General features: G+C 38.8%; 1 pseudogene; it reads left to right on the top strand.

The window, feature by feature from the left end:
* The first annotated feature begins 4,889 nt into the window (after window positions 1-4,889).
* Window positions 4,890-5,709, top strand: LOC148006221 (large ribosomal subunit protein eL8 pseudogene; annotated as a pseudogene).
* Window positions 5,710-21,686: the final 15,977 nt, after the last annotated feature.

Below are 21,686 nucleotides of genomic sequence, written 5' to 3'. Positions count from 1 at the left end.
TCCTGACATGACAGGAGAAATGAGCCGCATAGGCACCCACAACTCCTCCAGCATCCTGAAATCTTTCCACTTGGACATCTATGGCAGGAAAGCTACAGACCGTGAACTTTCACATTTTGATGAGCAGAGGGAAAAATTGAGGATGTATCCTGGTGTCCACGAAGCAGGTCAGCCAACATCTGTGCAGCTGCTGGTGGGAGGTGTTGGAAGAAGGCATTGTGGGAAGCTCTGTGACCAGTGAGACTCAGGATAGGAAAACATCCAGTCTGTTAACCTGAATTTTGGATTCACAAATACAGAGTCAAAAAACAAAGAAAGAAAGAAAAGAAAAGGAAAAAAGAAAAAAAGAGGTCAGGTTCAGGGCTTTTGGTCTTTCAGTGACTTGAGTGCGGTCCTTGATCCCTTTGGAGTTGAGTTGTGTTCAGGGTGAGAGATATGGATCTATTTTTATTTCTCTGTATGCTGCTATTCACACCATCTGTCTGCCAATAAGCTGACTTTTTCCCCAGTGTGTAATTTTGTTTGCTTTGTCACAAACAAGGTGTTTTTACCTGTATGGAGTTACATCTGGATGTGAGTCTTCAATTCTATACATTGATCAATGTGTCTATTATTTCAATAATATGCTTTTTTTATTATTGTAAGTATTTTAATACAACTTGAAATCTGGGAAAAGAAAGTTTAAATCCGCTGTAATGACTTGTATTCTGAGTTTTTCTACAGTATACCATACAAAGTTATCCCTTCAATCATTTCCATGGACATAAATATCAATAATTTATCAATTAAATTCAAATACATTCATTTAGTTAATTTCAGGTTAGTTTACCAAATCAACTGCAAGACCTCAACTCAAATATGAGGCATGATTCTACTACAAAAATCATAACTTTGACAACTTATGGCATCTATAATTTATTATTTGAGTATGTGCTTAGACAATATCCCCTGTAAACTTAGCTTGACTTAAAACTCATGAACAATATAATGTAGCAGTTTGATCCAGTTCTTCCACACAGCGCCATGCTCTGAGAACTAAGACTCAGACTCAAGATATATTTACAAATACCTTGAGGCTCTTCTCTAAGTAGATCACAATTTAGAATAACTGACTTATTTTAACCTACATTCTGTAACATGCCCACTTAACCATGTTCAGGTACTATGTGTCTCTCTCCTCACGTCTTCCAAGGTGTATCTCCTGCCGCATTCTATCTCAGAATTATTATTTCTCCTAGATTTCCCACTTCTTATTTACCACCTAAATAATAAGCCGTCAGATTTATTATTAACAAGTGCCATAGTCATATCGATATTAGATATTCTCTCAATAATCCCCCTTTGAAGTACAATAAATGTCTCTTTTTCTAATATAAATTGAATAAAATTATAAAAATTATAATAGTTATAAGGTGTGATATATATTTGCAATGTCAAGTCCATAGTATGTGGTAATTAAGAAAAATATCCTATTATCTATCCTGTCCTGGTGAGTTCAGAGTTCTGGATCTAAATCACATTTTATCCTAACTTGCATTAACAACCTAACACCATCTTTTTAGGTCTAATAAATCTTCTTAAATATAACAACTTAAGCTTTTATTGAGACTATGATTATCTTGTATTCAAACCGAACAGTCAACTAAGAAGAAATATTTCCTGATTAAGTAGGAAGTGCAGACAAACACTTTCAAAGTTTTAAAAATGGCAGACAGTTGGCTGTGGAGACCACTTCAAAGTATTCTAAGACATTGGAGCACTGTCTTCAGCTCTCTTGTTCAAAGTATCTGACAAAGCTTATGTGAAGCAGGAATTACCAAGGATTTGCTTACCCTGTATTGGCAAAGCTTGGCAATCAAGTTCCATGCATTTGTTTTCATTTTGATTTCTTTTTTTTTCTGGATGGCATTCTGTCTGCCGATTAAGTTTGGGCACTTTCTTTGCCCAGGGGCTAGCTTGCCACAAATGAAGACAGCTCTCAATGGAGTTTCTTTGGAGCTCATTATCATCTTCTTCTAAGTTTAATGAGGTACAGCTGGGATCTGATATGTTTTGAAAGACCCTCAGACCAAGGAGACTCTTGCTCCAATCCTGAGGACACCCAGCACCCCACAAACATGTGGGACTCAGTCTTGATGGAAAAACAAGACGTTTACTTTGGGATACCAATGCACTGGGGCTTGACACGGTCCTCACGCAGGAGGAATGTGAAGAGCCCAGACCAGCAGAAATATACAGCTTATATAATCATTTAAGGTTACACAGTTTAATTAGCTCAGCTAAGTTCATTATGAGAAAATTTTAAGATGGCAGCATTGAATCAGCACTCTGCTCATATTTTGACCTTATATCCTGGTTTGCTTACATTTTTATGTCAATCTTACTTTGTTAACATTATTCTTATTTTTGTATGCCTATGAAAGTGTTAGTATATGTATATTGATCTTATATACAAGACAGAATATAGTTTGTGGTGTTAGTGCTTCCCTTCCACCGTAGAAGAACTAGGAATCAAAAAACTGCCAGGTTTGGTGGCAAACATCTTACCTGTATGGTATACTGTTCTCAATGACAATTTCAATTAACTATTCAGCCTTCCTGATTTCGCACCAGAAACTAGATAAAGTCTGAATCACTAAATTCTTATACACACACCACCAAATGAAGAAGAATGAAACATAAATAATGAAAAAATAGTGACAGTGGTAAACTGCTAATTGTTGATGTGTGTTCTGTTGCTATGTATGATGTTAAATACTACCACAAAATCTGTTTGATCCCAGGGATGTGGAGATCCTCACATGCACCAACTGATGGTAATATAACGTTCCTCATTAGTTTAAAACTATTGTATGAATAAAGATGCCTACAGTCTGTAGCTGAGCTGAAGAGAGGCAGGCAGAGCTGCAGTTCCTGGGCTTGAAGTCTGATGCAGAGACCATGAGGAGGAGATCAGAGAGAAGAAGAAAGAAGGAGATGCCATGAAGTAGATGGTTCATGAGAACATGGGCATGAGGGTTGGCCATTTGGAGTAAGAGTAGCCTACCTGAATCATGGAAAGTTATATCTCCGAGTTATTGATAGGGTAGTAGACATAATAGAGAGCTGATATCTACCCAGCTTTAATGCTACTAAGTCTTACAATAAATATGAAGGTTTTGTGTCTTTTATTTGGGAACTAAATGATCTAAGGTGGTGTAGAAACCCCCAAATAATATTTATACTACAAGAAATAAGCGGGGTTGGGGATTTACCACTGGGTAGAGCACTTGCCTAGGAAGCACAAGGCCCTGGGTTCGGTCCCCAGCTCCGAAAAAAAGAACCAAAAAAAAAAAAAAAAAGAAATAAGCAAATGTCTGCTAAAAACAATTACATAATATCCATTTCGATAATATCGTCTCACCCTACTATGCAGTGTGATACACAGATATAGTGAAATTTCCCAGTGACACTACAGCCAGGATCAACAGTTTTGAAACAAAAAAGAATCTATTTCTCCTGCTGAGTTTTTCATTCACACTGCAGTGTAATATAATCCACTTTGACTAGTTGTAAACTTTGCTCTGCTAAAGCCAGAATTTTGGTAGTAAGAATTATTTTCAGAAATTCAATGTTTGATTTAAAAGTCAGAAAATAGTTTCCATAGACATGGACTTTTATGTACAAAATGAATGTAACAGAATTTTTCCAGCCCTCTGAGACAACTAGTGTATATTGAGCACAGAATTGCTCAGTTGAATTAAAATGATTTTCATACTTGAAAGAGCTAAATAATTTATGTTACTTTCATTATCTTTTGAGCTAATGATTTTCTTAGCAGAAATTTTTATTTCTAAAGAACTTGAGGAATGAAAACCTCATTCCAAATTTTCAGTGGAACATGCACACACACACACACACACACACACACACACACACACACACAAACATCTGTGTATTCATGATTGCCTTTTTGATAAGAATACTTATCAAATATATTTATAAGGTTGTAGATAATTGGATCAGCATCTATGAGCACTTACTGCTATTGCAGAGAACTGCAGTTGGCTCAGAGCACATATATCAGGCTGATTACAACGGCCTGTTTCAGGTACAAAGGATGTTATGCCTCTTCTTGCATTCCAGGATATGTGTGATGAACTCATACAGGCACAGAGACACAGACACAAACACATGCATGCAAACTTTAACAAAAAATCTAATTAAAAAATGTATTCATAGTGCGGTAAAGTTTGCTCAGTGCTTCTGCCAAGCCTGCGGACCTGATAGTGCCCATGGTTTATCCTCACGAGCAACATGGAGGAATAGTCGAACTGAGTACAAGTTGTCCTCTGACCTCCAACAAACATGGTTTGGTTCAAGTGCATCCACACACATACAAATAAACAAATATAAGTATTACTTAAATTTTAATTTATACAAGCTAAAATTTGTAGAATATTTTAACACAAATGTTATTTTTTTAATGAGTACTATCTCTAGAAAATTCAAGTTCATGAACAGCTATAAGCATGCCAATCCCTACTATGTCTAAGTGGTTGTGAAGAAATCTGTAACTCATGGTAACTATCTTAAGCTTGATAGTGTTCTATTCATATCTTATATTCTATATAAGGGGTAGTAGATTATTTGGTAAAGTGAATATCTGTCTAGACTGAGAACTTGAGTTTGATGCTACAAGAAAACATGTTAAAAACTTATGGATAGCGGACTCTCCCCCACCCCCCACAATTAGGTTTTTTTGAGCTGTCCTAGAGATCTCACTTGCTTCCAGGTCAGCTGTCTCACAAATGACTATAACTACATTCCCAGGGAAATTGGATATTCTCTTCTAGTCTCAGATAGCACCATCTCACATATATATTAATTAAATTATGAAAGTACAAAATTGCTCTCTCCTCCAGCCAAGAAAGATGCCCAAAGGAAAGAAGGCCAAGGGGAAGAAGGTGGCCCCAGCCCTCACCGTGGTCAAGAAACAGGAGGCCAAAAACTTGGTCAATCCTTTGTTTGAGAAAAGGCCTAAGCACTTCGCCATTGGACAGGACATCCAGCCCAAAAGAGATCTCACATGCTTCGTCAATGGCCCTGCTACCTCAGGCTACAGCAAGAGGCATCTTCTATCAGCAGCTCAAAATATCTCCTGCCATCAACCAGTTCACCCAGGCCCTGGACAGGCAAACAGTGACTCAGCTGCTTAAGCTTGCCCACAAGTACAGGCCAGAGACAAAGCAGGAGAAGAAACAAAGGCTGCTGGCCCACGCTGAGAAGAAAGCTGCTGGTAAAGGGGACATCTCAACTAAGATACCACTTGTCCTAGGAGCAGGGGTCAATACAGTCACCACCTTGGTGGAGAACAAGAAGGCTCAGCTGGTGGTGATTGCCCATGATGTAGACCCCATTGAGCTGGTGGTTTTCCTGCCAGCCCTTTTTTGAAAGATGGGGGTGCCCTACTGCATCATCAAAGGAAAAGCCAGTCTGGGGTGCCTGGTCCACAGGAAGACATGCACCACTACTGTATTCACACAGGTTAACTCGGAAGACAAGGGTGCTCTGGCTAAGCTGGTGGAAGCTATTAGGATCAATTATAATGACAGATATGACAAGATCCGCCGCCACTGGGGATTCAACGTCCTGGGTCCTAAGTCTGTGACTTGCATTGCCAAGTTGGAAAAGGCAAAGACTAAGGAACTTGACACTAAACTGGGTTAAATGTACACTTAAGTTTTCTGTACTTAAATATAATTACAAAATTTTTTAAAAGTACAAAATTAAATACAGATGTGGTGATACATTCTTGCAAGCTCAGAGGGGAAGAAATCTGTGATCTATGTCTCAGTGGTCACTCAAGCATATTTGGTTAGTTCTATGTGGAAGATGAGACACTGCCTCAAGAATTTTTTGCTAGATGATTTGACTTACATATATCTTCGGTCTTGGTGTAAATTAGTATATCAATGTGGTAGAATTCAGTTATCCAAATGGATGCCCTTCCCATTGCTGCCATGATCCTTCCTTTCTGTAGCTATGGTACAGGTGACATTTGTTCTTCACTAAAGTGCCGTCTGTGCAAAACTGAGAATCAGTAGATAAACTAGTGCAGATTTACACCATTAGAGAAAATATTTCTAAATATATCATGAACAGGAAAAGATCCATTTTTCCAAATCATTAATTCTCATGAATAAAGAGAATGTTAGCATGGCTGATTTATGGAGAAATCTTTCCCCAACTGAACAGAAGTGTATGTGTGCCTAAAATTTTCTTTCCACAGAGATGTGTGATGAATTTGCTGTTCTGCATCACCAGAAACTGAGGAATTCTATATTTTTTTTTAGACTGGCATCAAGGTTTATTTTTATTTTTTTAAAGATTTATTTGTTTATTTTATAAGTACTCTGCTGCTGTCTTCAGACATACCAGAAGAGGGAATCAAATCAGATTACAGATGGCTGTGAGCCACCATGTGATTGCTGGGAATTGAACTCAGGACCTCTGGAAGAGCAGTCAGTGCTCTTAACCACTAAGCCATCTCTCCAGCCCTTATTTTTTTAATACAAAATGACAAAACCTTTTTAATAGTCAACCCATCTTAAAAATAAAACAGGACATTATTTTACTGGGTTTCTTTTTTTTCTTCCATCTTTATTAACTTGAGTATTTCTTATTTACATTTTGATTGTTATTCCCCTTCCCCGTTTCCTGGCCAATATCTCCCTAACCCCACCTCTCCCCTTCTATATGGGTGTTCCCCTCCCCATCCTCCCCTGAGTACCACCCTCCCTCTAACAATCACCTTAACTTGGGGTTCAGTCTTGGCAGGAACAAGGGCTTCCCCTTCCACTGGTGCTCTTACTAGGCTATTCATTGCTACCTATGAGGATGAAGCCAAGGGTCAGTCAAGGTATGGTCTTTGGGTAGTGGCTTAGTCCCTGGAAGCTCTGGTTGATTGGCATTGTTGTTTACATGGGGTCTCGAGCCCCTTCAAGCTCTTCAGGTCCTTTCTCTGATTCCTTCAAATGGGGTACCGTCTCTCAGTTCAGTGGTTTGCTGCTGTCATTCGCCTATGTATTTGCTGTATTCTGGCTGTGTCTCTCAGGAGAGATCTACATCCAGTTCCTGTCAGCCTCCACTTCTTTGTGTCATCCATCTTATCTAATTGCGTGGCTGTATATGTATGGGCCACATATGGGGAAGGCTCTGAATGGGTGTTCCTTCTGCCTCTGTTCTAAACTTTGCCTTCCTATTCTCTCCCAAGGGTATCCTTGTTCCCCTTTTACAGAAGAAGTGAAGCATTTGCATTTAGGTCATCCTTCTTGAGTTTCATGTGTTCTGTGCATCTAGGGTAATTCAAGCATTTGGGCTAATATCCACTTATCAATGATTGCATACCATGTGTCTTTTTCTGTGATTGGGTTACCTCACTCAGGATGATATTTTCCACTTCCATCCATTTGCCTATGAATTTCATAAAGTCATTGTTTCTGATAGGTGAGTAATATTCCATTGTGTAGATGTACCACACTTTCTGTATCCATTCCTCTGTTGAAGGGCATCTGGGTTCTTTCCAGTTTCTGGCTATTATAAATAAGGCTGCTATGAACATAGTGGAGCATATGTTTTTGTTATACATTGGGGCATCTTTTGGGTATATGCCCAAGAGAGGTATACCTGGGTCCTCAGGTAGTTCGATGTCCAATTTTCAGAGGAATCTTCAGAATGATTTCCAGAATTGTTGTACCAGTCTGCAATCCCACCAACAATGGAGGGGTTTTCCTCTTTCTCCACATCTTCGCCAGCATTTCCTGTCACCTGAGTTTTTGATCTTAGTCATTCTGACTGGTGTGAGGTGAAATCTCAGGGTTGTTTTGATTTGCATTTCCCTTATGACTAAAGATGTTGAACATTTCTTTAGGTGTTTCTCAGGCATTTGGCATTCCTCAGCTGTGAATTCTTTGTTTAGCTCTGAACTCCATTTTTTTTCTTTTTTTCTTTTTTTCGGAGCTGAGGACTGAACCCTGGGCCTTGCAGTTACTAGGCAAGTGCTCTACAACTGAGCTAAATCCTCAACCCCTGGACCCCATCTTTTAATAGGGTTATTTGTTTCCCTGCAGTCTAACTTCTTGAGTTCTTTGTATATTTTGGATATAAGCCCTCTATCTGTTGTAGGATTGGTAAAGATCTTTTCCCAATCTGTTGGTTGCTGTTTTGTCCTAAAAACAATGTCCTTTGCCTGACAGAAACTTTGCAGTTTTATGAGATCCCATTTGTCAATTCTTGATCTTCGAGCATAAGCCATTCGTGTATTGTTCAGGAAATTTTCTCCAGTGCCCATGTATTCGAGATGCTTTCCCACTTTTTCTTCTATTAGTTTGAGTGTATCTGGTTTGATGTGGAGGTCCTTGATCCACTTGGACTTAACCTTTGTAGAGGCTTATAAGTATGGATCTTTCTGCATTCTTCTACATGCTGACCTCCAGTTCAACCAGCATCATTTGCTGAAAATGCTATCTTTTTTCCATTGGATGGTTTAGGCTCCTTTGTCAAAAATCAAGTTACCATAGGTGTGTGAATTCATTTCTGGGTCATCGATTCTATTCCACTGGTCTATCCATTTGTCTCTCTACTGATATAATCCAGTTTTGGTTCTTTTTGTTTTTTGTTTTTTGTTTTTTTGTTTTTTTGTTTTTTTGTTTTTTTGTTTTTTGTTTTTTGTTTTTTTGTTTTTTGTTTTTTTGGATTTGAGGACTGAACCCAGGGCCTTGGGCTTGCTAGGCAAGCACTCTACCACTGAGCTAAATCCTCAACTCCATCATGCAGTTTTTTATCACTATTGCTCTGTAATACTGTTTGAGTTCAGGGATAGTGATTCCCTTGGAAGTCCTTTTATTGTTGAGGATAGTTTTAGCTATCTTGGGTTTTTTGTTATTCCAGATGAATTTGCAAATTGTTCTGTCTAACCCTCTGAAGAATTGGATTGGTATTTTGATTGGGATTGCATTGAATCTGTAGATCACTTTTGGTAAAATGGCCATTTTTACTATATTAATCCTGCCAATCCATGAGCATGGGAGATCTTTCCATCTTCTGAGATCTTCTTCAATTTCTTTCTTCAGATACTTGAAGTTCTTATCACACAGGTCTTTCTCTTGCTTGGTTAAAGTCACACCGAGGTATTTTATATTATTTGTGACTACTATGAAGGGTGTCGTTTCCCTAATTAATTTCTCGGCTTATTTCTCTTTTGTTTAGAGGAAGGCTACTGATTTATTTGAGTTAATTTTATACTCAGCCACTTTGCTGAAGTTGTTTATCAGCTTTAGCAGTTCTCTTGTGGAACTTTTGGAATCACTTAAGTATACAAACATATTGTCTGCAAATTGTGATATTTTGACTTCTTCCTTTCCAATCCGTATACCTTTGATCTTCTTTTGTTGTCTGATTGCTCTGGCTAGGATTTCGAGAACTATATTGAATAAGTAGGGAGAGAGTGGGCAGCCTTGTCTAGTCCCTGATTTTAGTGGGATTGCTTCAAGTTTCTCTCCATTAAGTTTAATGTTAGCTACTGGTTTGCTGTAATGGCTTTTACTAATTTTAGGTATGGGCCTTGAATTCCTATTCTTTTCAGGACTTTTATCATGAAGGGGTGTTGAATTCTGTCAAATGCTTTCTCAGCATCTAATGAAATGATCGTGTGGTTTCCTCCTTTCAGTTTGTTTATATAAAGGATTACATTGTTGGTTTTCTGTATATTAAACCATCCCTGCATGCCTGGGATGAAGCCTACTTGATCATGGTGGATGATCGTTTTGATGTGCTCTTGGATTCAGTTTGCCAGAATTTTATTGAGTATTTTAGCGTCGATATTCATAAGGGAAATTGGTCTGAGGTTCTCTTTCTTTGTTGGTTCTTTGTGTGGTTTGGGCATAAGAGTAACTGTGGCTTCATAGAAGGAATTCAGTAGCACTCTATCTGTTTCAATTTTGTGGAGTAGTTTGGATAGTATTGGTATGAGGTCTTCTATGAAGGTCTGATAGAATTTTGCACTGAACCCATCTGGACCTGGGCTGTTTTTGGTTGGGAGACCTTTATTGACTGCTTCTATTTCTTTTGGAGTTATGGGGTTGTTTAAATGGTTTATCTTTTCCTGATTTAACTTCAGTACCTGTTATCTGTCTAGGAAATTGTCCATTTCCTGCAGATTTTCAAGTTTTGTTGAACATAGGCTTTTGTAGTAGGATCTGATGATTTTTGAATTTCCTCTCATTCTGTAGTTATGTCTCCGTTTTCATTTCTGATTTTGTTAATTTGGACACACTCTCTGTTTCCTCTCGTTAGTCTAGCTAAGGGTTTATCTATCTTGTTGATTTTCTCCAAGAACCAACTTTTGGTTCTGTTGATTTTCTGTATGGTCCTTTTTGTTTCTACTTGGTTGATTTCAGCTCTGAGTTTGATTATTTCCTGCCTTCTACTTCTCCTGGGTGTATTTGCTTCTTTTTATTCTAGAGCTTTTAGGTGTGCTTTCAAGCTGCTGATATATGCTCTCTCCTGTTCCTTCCTGCAGGCACTCAGAGCTATGAGTATTCCTCTTAGCACAGGTTTCATTGTGTCCCATAAGTTTGGATATGCTGTACTTTCATTTTCATTAAATTCTAAGAAGTCTTTGATTTCTTTCTTTATTTCTTCCTTGACCAGGTTATCATTGAATAGATCATTGTTCAACTTGCATGTATATGTGGGCGTTCTTCCCTTATTTTTATTGAAGACTGGCTTTATCCCGTGGTGGTCTGATAGGATGCATGGTATTATTTCTATATTTCTGTATCTGTTGAGGCCTGTTTTATGACCAATTATATGGTCAATTTTGGATAAAGTACCAATTTTGGAGGCAGTGAGAAGAAGGTATATCCTTTGGTGTTAGGATAGAATGTTCTGTAAATATCTGTTAAGTCGATTTGGTTCATGACTTCTCTTAGTCTGTCTATGTCTCTGTTTAATTTCTGTTTCCATGATCTGTCCATTTATGCGAGTGGGGTGTTAAAATCTCCTACTATTATTGTGTGGGGTACAATGTGTGCTTTGAGCTTTAGTAAGGTTCCTTTTATGTACATAAGCGCCCTTGTATTTGGAGAATTTAGGATTGAGAGTTCATCTTGGTGGATTTTTCCTTTAATGAATATGAAGTGTTCTTCCTTATCTTTTTTGGTGACTTTCAGTTGAAAATCGATTTTATTCGATATTAGAATGGCTACTCCAGCTTGCTTCTTCAGACCATTTGCTTTGAAATTTGTTTTCCAGCCTTTCACTCTGAGGTAGTGTCTGTCTTTTTCTCTGAGATGTGTTTCCTGTAGGCAGCAGAATGCAGGGTCCTCGTTGAGTATCCAGTTTGTTAATCTATGTCTTTTTTTGGGGAGTTGAGACCGTTGATTTTGAGAGATAATAAGAAATAGTGATTATTGCTTCCTGTTATTTTCATATTTCGATATGAGATTATGTTTGTGTGCTTTTCTTCTCTTCGTTTTGTTGCCAAGACGATTAGTTTCTTGCTTTTCCTAGGGTGTAGCTTGCCTCCTTATGTTGGGCTTTACCATTTATTATCCTTTGTAGGGCTGGATTTGGAGAAAGATATTGTGTAAATTTGGTTTTGTCATGGAATATCTTGGTTTCTCCATCTATGTTAATTGAGAATTTTGCTGGATACAGTAACCTGGGCTGGCATTTGTGTTTTCATAGGGTCTGTATGACATCTGTCCAGGATGTTCTGGCTTTCGTAGACTCTGGTGAGAAATCTGGTGTGATTCTGATAGGTCTGCCTTTATATGTTACTTGACCTTTTTCCCTTACTGCTTTTATTATTCTTTCTTTATTTTCTGTATTTGGTGTTTTGACTATTATGTGACAGGAGGATTTTCTTTTCCGGTCCAATCTATTTGGAGTTCTGTAGGCTTCTTATATGTTTATGGGCATCTGTTTCTATAGGTTAGGGAGGTTTTCTTCTATGATTTTGTTGAAGATATTTGCTGATCCTTTGAGCTGGGAGTCTTCACTCTCTTCTATACCTATTATCCTTTGGTTTGATCTTCTTGTTGAGTCCTGGATTTCCTGTATCTTTTGGACCAGTAGATTTTTCTGTTTTACATTATCTTTGACTGTTGTGTTGATGATTTCTATGGAATCTTCTGCTCCTGAGATTCTCTCTTCTATCTCTTGTATTCTGGTGATGCTTGTATCTATGGCTCCTTGTCTCTTCCTTTGGTTTTCTATATCCAGGGTTGTTTCCCTTTTTGCTTTCTTTATTGCTTCTATTTCAATTTTTAATTCCTTCACCTGTTTGATTGTGTTTTCCTGGAATTCTTTTGGGGATTTTGTGATTCCTCTCTATAGGCGTCTACTTGTTTATTTATGTTTTCCTGTGTTTCTCTATGGGAGTTCTTTATGTCTTTCTTGAAGTCCTCCAGCATCATGATCAAATGTGATTTTAAATCTAGATCTTGCTTTTCTGGTGTGTTTGGATATTCAGTGTTTGCTTTGGTGGGAGAATTGGGCTCTGATGATGCCATGTAGTCTTGGTTTCTGTTGCTTGGGTTCCTGAGCTTGCCTCTCCCCATCACGTTGTCTCTGGAGATACCTTGTTCTCCCTTTTCTGACAGTGGCTAGACTGTCCTAAGGGCCTGTGTGTCAGGAGTGCTGTAGACCTGTTTTCTTTCAGCCGGTTATGGGAACAGAGTGTTTTGCTTTCGGGCCTGTAGTCTTTCCTGTCTACTGGTCTTCAGCTGTTCCTGTGGGCCTATGGCCTGAGTTCACCAGGCAGGTCGCTTGGAGCAGAAAAGTTGGTCTTACCTATGGTCCTGCAGATGAAGTTGCTCATGGTTGGTTGCTTTTGAGCTCTCCGTGAGAGCGGCAACCAGTAGGGCCTGCACTGCCTTTTCCAGGAGGCCCCCTGCACCGGGGTCCCAGATGGCATTTAGGTGTTTTTCTCTGGAGTAAGAAATGTGGGCAGAGTGCACACATTTCTGGCCTCCCAGGCGTGTCTGCCCCTCTGAAGATTTAGCTTTTCCTCCCACGGGATTTGTGTGCAGAGAACTGTTGGCCGGGTCCCTTCAGGTCCGGGTGGTGTCTGGCCTGCAGGTGACCTGCCACTCGAGTGCGAGAGGCATATTTTTTTTGAAGTGTGAATGGCAAAATAAAATCGACAAGTTGAAAATAAAATGTCAGAAATAAAAATCAATTATGTTTCATAACCGTATGAGCACATTATATGGGATATAATGTAAATTATTGAGATTTAGCAACCTATATAGGTAACACATCTGGAAAAAATAAGAATAGAAGATTTGACCCAAATTTCAAGACTTCATAATTTTGTCTTGCTAAGTAAAGCTTATAATACTTATGATTAATGACTAATGACTTAATCCATATCTAAGGAAGAAGATGAGGCAGATGACCAGCCTGCTCCCTCTCATATCCCACAAATTTCCCAGGAATACTGCCCTAGCCAATGATACCGGAAGATTGCTCTAACCAGGGACACAGGATGCTTGCACTATCCAAGTTCAAAGGAGCCCCTCCCCTTCATTGAGAGACAGCACTTCTTGTCTTCCAGGAGGCCTGCTCTAACCCATGTCACAGAGCTCTCCAAGGAGGCCAACTCTAGTCACAGACACCCAGCCCAGTTAACACCAGAGGTGACCAGGTGGCAAGCAACAGAAGCCAATGTAATTTGGCAACAATGAAACCCAGCTCTCCCACCACAGCAAGCCTTAAATACCCTAACATAGGTGAAAAGCAATATACTGACATAAAATTCCATTCCATTATATTGATAGAGGCCTTCAAGAAGAATACAAATAATATCCTTAAAGAAATATAGGAAACACAGGCATAGAGGTAGAAAATGCCTATTAATGAAACAGTCCTCTGCTGCTGGGGGGATTGAAAACTGGTACAAACTCTCTGGCAATCAATCTGGTGATTCCTGAGAAAACTGGAAATGGTTCTTCCTAAAGAGCCAGCTATACTACTCCTGTTTATATACCCAAAAGATGCTACACCATATTTCATGGACATGTACTCCATTATGTTACGGCCTATGTTTACCTTATTTATAATAGCCAGAACCTGGAAGCTTACAGATGTCCATCAACTGAAGAATATGTACAGAAAATGTGACTCATTTGCATAATGGAACACTATTCAGCTAATAAAAACAAGGATATCATGAATTTGCAGGCAAATGGATGGAACTAGAAAATATCATCCTGATTAACGTAACCCAGACCAAACAGAACATGGGTATATACTCACTGATAAGTGAAAATTAAACAAAAAGTACAGAATATCCAGGATATGACCCATAGACACTAAAAGTTTAAGGAAAAAAAAGGGAGGTGGAAGGGGACAGGATCAGGTTTGGGGAGAGGGGAGAAAGAGAAAATCCCAGGGGACCAGGAGAATAAATGAAAATATCCAGTTTCTGGCAGTTGAAGGTTGGGAGTGGGTGCTTCTAGAAAGTTCCAGAGACCTGGGATATGAGAGACTCCTGGGACTAAATGTGAGTGATCTTAGTCAAAATATGCAACAGTGTGGAGAGGGAACTCAAAGAGTCAACCTCCAGTAGATAGAGTGGGTCCCAAGTAAAGGGAACTGATTACCAACCCACAGTCAAAATTTCTGATCCAGAATTGTTCCTATCTAAAAGAATTACAAGGACAAAAATTTAGAAGAGACTGAAGGAAAGGCTGTAAAGTGATCAGCCCAAGTTGGAATCCATCTTGTATTGGGTTTGGGGGGCAGCAGGGCCTGAGACAATTACTGATCTTACACACAGGAGTCTAGCATGGCTGACCTCTGAAAGGCATTACCAGAAGCTGAGTGAGACAGATTCAGACACCCAACCATTGGACAGAAGTCAGGGACTGCTATGGAGGTATTAAGGGAAGGAGTGAAGGAGCTGAAGGGGAGGGCAACCCCATAGGAAGACCAGTAGGTCAACTAACCCAGACCCTTGGGAACACTCAGGGACTGAGCCACCAACCAGGAGCATACACAACTTGGACAATGGCTTCCAGCACATACATAAGATTGTCTAATCTTGTCTTAGTGAGAGAGGATGCACCTAATTCTGGAGAGACTTGAGGTCCCAGGGAAAGGAGATATCTGGGAGGTGGGGAGCACACTCTTTGAGGCAAGGGAGAGGGAGAATGTGATGAGTAACTGGGGAAGGTGGGACTGGGAGGAGAGGGTAATAAATGGACTGTAAATAATGAAATATTAAATAAAGATGAATGTGATTTGCTGTTTGATGTGTATGAAAAACAATCCATGTGTTTCTTGTTATCAATTAAGTTTTATTGTTTAATATGTGTACAATGCTGCTAGGAGGTACAGGATGATATTTCTATACATGTTCAAACTGTGTAATTAAATAACTATCCAATTTTCTTATCTGACAGTGTAAGGAAGTAGAATAAGATGGCTTTCCTGGTAAAGGCATTTACCACTAACCTGATGACCTGAGATTGATCTCTGGACCCGACACTTTAGAGGGAGAGAAATGAATGTTGCAAGTTGTCCTCTGACCTCTACATTCTCATGGTTGCATTTGTGTACCTACCTCCACAAAACACAATAAACACATGAGAGGTTTAAGATGGAGATCATACTTCTGTGTTATAAAGCAAAATTCCTAAAACACTGCTTGGTATATGACAATCTCTGATCCTTGGCAATACCTCTCCTTTAGGAATGTCTTCTGCTATATCTCCACACAGGAAAGGCAAAATTATGTGATGAAGATGTGAAAAAATAAATCAAATCTGTCTCTGTGACTCGGCTGCTCTCTAATTCTCAACATGGTATAGAACAGCTCTTCTCATTTCATAATGTATTTAATTCATGTTGAAATTATGCTAGTAAAATTTGAGATATACAAATACTGAGGGATGATAATGTATTCATTAATATTAATTGCCATGTATGACAGGATCTAGAGTCACTTAGGAAACAAATCCCAGACAATGACTCTAAGGGAGAATTATGACTGTCCTAACTAAGGTGAGAATACTCTGAGTGTGGACTGCACCATTCAATGGGTTGCAGTCATGAATAGAATAAAAAGGAGAAAGTTGAGCCGAGCACAGCATTCATTTCTCTGCTTGTAATGCAATGTTAAGATGAGTTTCACACAGTTTGTAGTCATGTCCTCCCTGTCAAAGTGAGAGGCAAAATAAACCTTTTATTCATCAAGTTTTATGAGGCTATGGTTTGGGAAGAATACCCCAGACTCAAATAATATGCAACAGGAAAGAGTGTTTATTTTGTAGATAACCTGCCAGCAGGGAGGGGGGGTTCTACCATTCATCAGGATGGAAGACACAGGTGTGGAAATTTCAGGGTCAATTTTAAGTCTGTTAGGGTAGGAATGGGTGACTTTTATCTTTCATTCCTATTACTGATTAGCTCTATCTCCAGGAGTATGGCTGCCTTTGTGATTGGTTAAAGCACTGAGGGATTTGGGGACTTTTGCTACTTAATTATACTTGTCTCAGGCTAGCTGGTGGGTCAGCTTTACAGCTTCTGATTGGTTGCCCATGAGGTTGGCTCAGACTAGGTGGTAAGGCAGCTTCCAGATTGGCTGCCAGCAAGTGGTATTTTTTCCTGGAATTGACTGTTTTCAGTCTTTTCCAGTTCTTGGAAACATAAATTTGGGCTATTCTCCAAAACTGTTGGTTTTCAGCCTGTCATGGAGTCAGCCTGAGTCTGCCTCACTCAGTCCTCTCAGCTTCTTTCATCAGATATTTTCTTACATCAATAAAAAAATAACTAATATTGGTAGTAATTAGATTTACTCATTTCTACATTGAGAATGTCTTAAAGGTTAACATGAAGATGGACAAGATTTCAACTACTAATGCTGAGCTGCAATGAGGGAAGAGAAAAGGTGATATTAAAATGATACAAGAAATGTTGATAAAGACAATTCATTTTATATTACTGGGTTTTGCCTTTTTATCTACAGCTTGAGATGTCTCCTACTAGAGAACATATAGACTTCAGCCTAGTATTCCTATAGATCTAATATTTCACTATAGAAGAAACTTGTTTAAAAACTGAGAGATGATTTGGTAAAGTGTACTGTGAAAATGTAAGAACCTGAGTTCTTATTTTTATCACCCATATGAAAAAGCTAAACTTGTGGTGTTGTTTTTCTATTTTACAAGAGACAGGGTTGAGAAGACACACAAACGGGATTTCTGAATCTTGCTGGTTAGCCAATATAGCAGATTTAGTTAAGCTCCAGGATCTCCCCCGAGAGACAAATTCAAAACAATAAGGTAGACAGCTTGAAAGATTACCCAGGTGAAAGGTCAGTTGTTAGACAGATGACAGAAGAGAACCAATTCATGCTAGTTGTTCCCAGACTTTCACATGTGCTTTGTAGAATTTGCACGCGTGAGAACAAGCACACACACACACACACACACACACACACACACACACACACGTACTCACAAAAGTCTACACAGACAAGATATGAACAGAATTTCAAAAATTAATAGAACCTACAAAATATTGAAAAACCTAAGCTGAAGAAATAATTGAAGAAGAAAACTGACATGAACCTTTGTCCTCTGCAAGTACACATTTGGTAGATTGAACCTGCATACAGAAGTGTGTATGCCTGTACACAATATACATACACACAAACACTCTCAAATAAGCACACCACAATCCATTCTTGACTATACTAGTGTCACTATGCATCTAATTTCCCATTGGCTCTCCTCCTGCTTACTCTTCTGTGTCATAGCTGACAAGGACTAAACCTACCTACCTCCTCTGCATTTCTTTCCTTACCAATCCGTTTTACTCTCATTTTCCATTTGTCTTCTCTTTTCCCCTTTTGTTCTGTCGTTTGCAGAAACTTACTGAATGTTTTCTTATTGAAACTTAGAGGAAAACTCTTATTACTCTATTGAGCTTTCTGCCACATTTCAAATTCTAGCAATGAGATTCTTTGAGGATTTGTAAACTTTTTTTGTCATATTTATATTTGAAGCATACATTATTACTTATTTCTTAATGTGTCACTTCTTTGCTGGATGAATTTGAAGTAGGATGAAATAAAAGTCATATATAATAAAGCTAATGCAACTGGAATGTATTTTAAAATTTCATAATCAGATATATCTAATGACACATAAAGAATGTCTAGGAATCCACATATAGTTACCAGTGCTCCCTGGCACTCACATGTTGTTACATTCAAGTTTCTCATCATAGAAAATACAGCAGTCAATCAAGCAAAAATGATTGCATTCTAGTCTGGAAGTGTATTGAATATAAGTTTGTTGTATAAAAACACTGATAGGGAGTATTGCAGATGATAATAACACAATGATAACCTATTTTTGACTTAATGTGTAATTGGTTTCCAGTTATTGAAATTTTAGTGCTTAAAGTTTTTCAAAAATATATTCTGGTTAAGTCACTGAAGATATGTCTGTCAATATCAAGATATATTGCCCATATCTCATAGTGGATTTAAAGACCTTGAGGCTGAGAAACACATGCTTTTGATATGAATCTTGAAACATAGTCTCCATGAAAAGCTTAGTCAGAGAAAGGTGGTACATGCCTTTAATCCCAGGAGAGAGAGGAAATCAGATCTCTGATCAAGGTCAGCCTGAGACAGATCAAGTTTCAAGTAAAGAACACCATAGATCCAGATGTTGTGGTACACACTTTAATCTGGGAAATATTTTCTGCTGGAGGCATACATAAAAAGAAGGAAAGTTTCCTTTTTCTATGCAACTGCTTGCAGTTACTTGCTAGCATTCTTTCGAAACTTCTTGCCTAGCAGAATTTAGGGTTGCAGAGACAACATTTAGTGGGCTACTAGGAGTGGTAGTGAATGCGCTTTTCCACCTCTTGACTCCTGGACCCATAGATCCTGTCTGTGAGAGAAACTGCACCATATATATGATGCTGATTCAAAGCATAGACTCCCTTGTGAAGAAACTTGCCCCAGATTTCCATGCTGTTTCCATCTAATTGGAGTACAAAGAAGCTGTGTTCCAGAGATGTGCAAGGTTGTATCTCCTGCTGCAGCTGGACTTGTAGTGTGTAAGAATCACCAAGGTAGTATTGGCTTTAAAGGTATGGAGGGGTCATGAGATCACATGAGGCTTGGCACTGTGAGAGTGTAGGGATGGCCACTGTTGAAGGAACAGCCTGAGTAAGAGTTGAGGTCTCAGGAAAGAAGGGACCATGAAAACAATTTGAGGCTTAGCATCATGAAGAGAGTCTATGAAAGACTACTGGTGAAACCTGTTTGTTGGTGAAGACCCCAGGATATTGGAGATTCCAGAACCATGGGATGATCACCAAGAAAAGCATCAGGGAATTAGAGTCAATAAGAGCTTAGAGTGCTACAGAGGACAGAGCTAGAGAAGTGGCAAAACCCTTATGAGAAGCCCAGAAAATCATGTGTGGATCCTAGACATTCGAACAAGATGCTGTAAAGGTTAAGTTGTCTTGGATGCCACAAGATGTTAGAGATACCAGAGTTGTAGGCAAACTGCTGAAGAAAGTTTGCAACAGGGAATGGCAGAACAGACAACGAAGAAGTTTCTTGCTGTTAAATGCAGGATCTGGCAATAGAAGTGAACAAGGATGGAAAGATTCAGAAATCTGATGATTGCTTTGGCTTTGACACCAGACATGGAGATGCACAGTTTGGAGTTTGCTCAGGTTGATTTTCATCTTGTTTCATCCAGTGTTTTCTTACCATGACATTTTGGAATGATAATATATATCCTGCATGATATTGGGGGTATGTGGTCTTCTTTTTGTTTTTTGATTTTTAAGGGATTACAGTTTAGAGATTACCTAATCTCAGAAGAAACATTGAACTTTGAACTCCTAACACTGGAGAAACTCTTATAGACTATGGGGACTGTAAAGTTGGAATAATGTATTTTGCATTGTGCTGTGCCTAGGTATGACCTCTATAGAGTCATGTATTTGAACTGTCCTATTGTAACCAGGGAGTAGAATGTGGTTTGAATATATTTGGCAAATTGGAAGTGGTACAATCATGAGATGTGGCCTTGTTGGAGGAAATGTGTCACTGTGGGCATGGGCTTTGAGACCCTCTTTCTACCCAGGTAGGAACCAGTCATCTCCTGCTTGCCTTTGAAATAAGATATCACAATTTCAAGTCCTCCAGGACCATGCTTTTTGCTTTGATGATAATGGATTGAACCCCTGAACCTGTAAAGCAAGCCCTAATTAAATGCTATCCTTTAAAATATTCACCTAGGTCATGGTGTCTTTTCACAGTAATGAAAACCCTAACTAAGACAATGGTATAGTAAGTGCTGCTTTCACAAAGATTAGTTCTCAAAATGAACCAACATGTCCCATTGGAGGCCTTCACAGGTTTGTAGTTCAAGACATTGGAACTACTCGTGGGTTTGTTGAGCAGAAACGGATAGGAAAAAAAAAAACATGACGCATACTGCTATCCCTGGAATTTCAAAACTCTCTCACACATATGAGTTCATATGATTGAAGCTAAGATGGATATTGGCATTTCACTAACTTCAGTACTAAGTATAGGGTCTGAAACAGACCTGAAGAAGACCCTTTTAATATCTTGTTTTACAGGGAACAAGTACAAAATATTAAAAAGTACCCATGAATCAAGTATGGAGAAAGTCTGGTAAGAACAGACCCAGGAGACATGGGCTAAATGTTTCTTTATCTCTTTAACTCTTCATAAAAACAGTTCACTATGAGCTGTTGGTCCTGGAGAAGACTGGCAAGGATAGTCAGCAAAACTGACTCCATTGGATGCTTTACCATAGAACATGGGGACTTCAGTTCAATAAATGATTTATGCCATTGATGTAGTTCTCTGTGTTTTCCTTTACACAAAAGAGATATTAATAAAATAGCATGATTTAGGCATGGAAAAGTAGTTCGGTATGGAAAAGTTCCTGTTGTGTCAGCAAAAATATCTGATTTAATCCCTGGCAACAATATAAAAAGCCAAGCATGAGAGTTGGGGCACAGACAAAAGAGGATCACTGGCCTTGCTAACTGCCAGCTTAGCTCCAAGTTCGATGAGTGACATTGTCTCAAGGAAATAAGGTGGCAAGTACCACAGCTGGATGCATGATTTCAACATCTGTCCAAAGGCATAGTATATGCAGATTCTGAAAAAAGGCAAAATTGGAAAATTTCTTATTTCTACAAAACTACCACTTGAGGCACTCTGAGGAAAAAAATTCATCATGGAAAATAGTTGTTAATGAATAAAATGAATCTCTGGGCTCATATTTCCAATTACAGCAGTAGAATGATTGAGGGGACAAAGCTCCAGAAAGAGACATTTTGGAGGACTCCCCAATCAAATAGGAGCCTGAGAAACAAGGCTACAGATCTGCTCTAGACAGCCATTTATCCCTATTAACTCAGACTATTAATATTAATATATTCTGGAAGAGAAAGCCAGGGGCCCACTCTTTTATCTTGCTGTGCAGAAACTGAATATTGAATGACCTTGAATAAATGGAGTGTTATTGATGCCATTTTTGTCTCAAAAGAAGGAAAACCAGGGAGCCATCCCTAATCTCTCTCTTTTGTTTGGTTTGAGTTTTAGTCTCAAAGAAACCTAGCAA

This window comes from Rattus norvegicus, chromosome 4 (assembly GCF_021556685.1).
Source record: "Rattus norvegicus strain SHRSP/BbbUtx chromosome 4, alternate assembly SHRSP_T2T, whole genome shotgun sequence".
Lineage (NCBI taxonomy): Eukaryota > Metazoa > Chordata > Mammalia > Rodentia > Muridae > Rattus > Rattus norvegicus.
The sequence above is the reverse complement of the archived record's forward strand: the minus strand, read 5'-3'. Positions and strand labels throughout refer to the sequence as shown.